The following is a 3,600-nucleotide window of genomic DNA, read 5'->3' as shown; positions in this document are numbered from 1 at the left end:
GAGGTCTCGCCAAGTTGCCACAGGCGGGTCTCAAACCCGCGGGCTCAGGCAATCCACTTACCTCAGCCTCCCAAGGCGTGGGATTACTGGCTGAGCCACCGAGCCCAGCTTAAAATAAATTCTTTAGAATTTCCTTCAGTAAATAAATAAATTGGCTGGTGGCAAGCTCTCTGAGTTGTGACTCTGAAGGCCTATTATACTACCATTCTTAAAAGATATTTTCATTTTGTGTAGAATTTATGACTGGTCAGTAGTTATTTTATTTCAGAACATTGAGGATATCCTACCGTCTTTTAGCTTCTATTATTGCTATTGAGCAGTTATCTGTCAGTATAACTAGTATTCCTTCTAATGAATTTTTGCCTTTTATGTGACAAAGATTTTCTATATTTAGTTTTCAGCAGTATTTTTCTACATGTGAATTTCTTCTAATGTATCTTTTTGGAAGTTGTTAGATTTTTTTTAGTCTCTGATTTGATGTCTTACATCAGGTTCTGAATATTTTCCAGTGATCGACCCTTCAAATATTGTCTCTACCCCATTTTTTTCTCTCCTTCTAGGACTCCAAGTAAATATATGGGACATGCTCAGGCTATCCTCTATGCATCATAACCTTTTTCTGTATTTTTCTTTTTTTTTTTTTTCCTCTTTATACCATATTTGCGTTAATTTCTTCTGATCTGTCTTCTGGTTTACTAGTTATATCTTCAGTCATATGAACTCTTTTCTTAAATCTGTCCATTACATTTTCAAATTTTATATTTTAGCTCAAGATGTTATTTTCCATTTTTGAAATCTAGGCAATATCTGACAGTTTCTGATTCCTTGCAAGTATATTCAAACTTGTTCTTTATGTCTTTTAAAATGAAAGTATAATTATTTTATAATTTGTGTGTAACTATTCCAATACCTAGGCTGTTTAAGAATGTGTTTGTTATCTGTTCTAATTCATATTACCTTATATTTCTCTATGTCTGCTTATTTTTGATTAAATACTGTTCATTCTACTTGAAAAACTATATTTAGCAATATAAGGCCTAGGATAAAGCATCTTGCTTTTGAGAGGACTTACGTTTGTTTCTCCCAGGTTTCTAGGAATACTATCAGTTCTGGCCCATGTTAAACCACAATCATAACTTGCAGTTCCCCAGAAGACTCAGGCATTTTGAATGACTAGAACTACTCAAGATGCCTCATGCATTTCTACAACCTGATGGTGAATATTTTTGGAGTCCCATCTTATAATGGATAGCCTCCTGATAGATATTCCCCCTTGTGGACATTCTGGGCTTTGATATTTGTTATCCTTAACCTGAAATACCGATAAATAAAGTTAAAAATTTATCAGAATTAGCAAATATAACAAGGAAAAAGATAGCTTTCATTCTCACTTATTTACTGGAGTAAAAATTCACTCATTTCCTCAACTGTTTACTTAAGCATCCAAGACATTTATAAACAATGTGACCTGTGTGAAGGGATTGGATTTTGCTGACCTATTAAAAACATTGTACTTAATCCATGCTATAGAAGATCATATTACACATAATCCAAAGGCTTTTCATTTCTTATAAATTGTAGAAATCTCATATTATAGCATTTATCACAGTATTTGCATAACCTAATGCTCTCCCATATGGAGATATGGCAGATACTACCATATTTACTGTTTATGGCATGAATTTATAATTTCATATTCTCATTAATTTCTCCTATTAATGCAGTAGATTTCTTATTAATTCTGGGTGGGGGGTTTAAGTAAAAATAAACGTGCGAGGTAATATTCCTATCTGCTAAAGCAGTCCTTAGACCTAAAATGTTTAGAACCAGCTCTTTAAAAGGAAACAAAACAAATTTCTAACTAGATTTTATACCAAATTTCATCATCTCTGAAATGGTCAAATCTTACTCATATCATACATGTCCTTTGCCTATTCTTTTTTTTCAATGAAATGAGTTTTTACTTTTCCTTCTTTATATTTGGACATAGTCAAATATAAAGTTGTAAGAATTCAACTTGTCTTCTGCTTAAGATTTCTTCATACAAAGATCTGTTGGATTTTGTAAACCTTAGGAGCTGAGAATTCTCAAACAAGAGCAAACATGCAGTCTTCAGAGTTGTATAGTTAAGGTATTCTCAATCTTCTCTAAATCTATAGGAAAGATACTCTTCAACATCATTTGCATTGCCTTCATTGATATCCATTGTTTCTATTATTCTGTTTGTTATTTGCTATGAAAAGTTTAATTACAGGTCAGGTGCAGTGTCTCACACCTGTAATCCCAATACTTTGGGAGGCCAAGGCAAGAGGATTCCTTAAGCCCAAAGTTCAAAATCAATCTAGGTAACATAGCAAGACCTCTTCTCTACAAAAAAAATTATTAAAAAATTAGCCAAGCGTGGTGGCACACGTCTGTAGTCCCAGTTTCTCGGGAGTCTGAGGAGGAAGGATCACCTAAGCCCAGGAGGTTGAGGCTGTGATGAGCCATAATTGTGCCACTGCACTCCAGCCTGGGCGACAGAGAGTCCAACTTAAAAAATAATAATTTTTAAAAAGTTTAATTACATAAACACTGAATATAAAACATATGCTTTGTGAGCATATGCTTAAACATAAAATTAATTAGAGCTACAAAATAGTTTATTGAACACAAGTAGTCAGTCATATTATAGAATTAATGAAGAAAATCCATCATGTAATTATGAGTAATGTTATCAAAATATCTGTGTCAATTTTCATAGAATTTTGGCATTCAACATAAAAGCTGTTAATTTGGGGGGGTTCAGGAACACATATTTATTCCACCGAAAACAGTAGCATATGCTTTCAATTCATGGGGATGTGCCCAAAAGACTTTCCAGACCAAATTAATCTCTTAAGAGAAGAGGCAGTTTCTTTTTAAAGAAAATTGAATATTAAGTTTTGAAGATTTTTTTGGTCATTTTTTAGTTTTATAATAATTTTTGCTATAAAAATTATATTAGGCCAGGCTCAGTGGTTCAGCCTGTAATTCCAGCACTTTGGGAGGCCGAAGCGAGTGGATTGCATGAGCCCGCGGGTTTGAGACCAACCCAGGCAACTGGGCAAGACCTTGTCTATACAATAAATCAAAAAAAATTGGCCAGATGCAGTAGTGCATGCCTACAGTTCTGGCTACTTGGAAGGCTGAGGTGGAAAAATCGCCAGAGCCTATCAGGTTGAGGCTGGAGTGGTGGTAAGTGTCCCACTGCACTCCAGCCTGGGCGACAGAGTGAGACTCCAATTAAAAAAAAAAATTACATTAATTAATTCAACAAATAGCTGAGTGTCTACCAAAGTCTTGATGCTGTGAATATCAAACAAAAAATAGACAAAAATCCCTGCTCTCAAGGAGCTTATATAATACTGAACAAACTCAAGATTCCTTTTTCTTTACATTTCAATCTTACATTTATCTAAAAGTGACTCCTTTTTTCTAATGTAAACTTTGGTCTGCAACCCTAAGATATCAAACCTCTACTACTGCATTGATAAATTTTCTGGAAAACAATTTTACAATGAGTATCAAAGATTTTTTTTTATCCCAGAATTAAAAGGCTTAATGCAAAAAATAAAAATA

This window comes from Carlito syrichta, unplaced genomic scaffold, assembly GCF_000164805.1.
Source record: "Carlito syrichta isolate Samal-C Ts95f unplaced genomic scaffold, Tarsius_syrichta-2.0.1 Scaffold305250, whole genome shotgun sequence".
Lineage (NCBI taxonomy): Eukaryota > Metazoa > Chordata > Mammalia > Primates > Tarsiidae > Carlito > Carlito syrichta.
Note: the sequence above shows the minus strand (reverse complement) of the source record.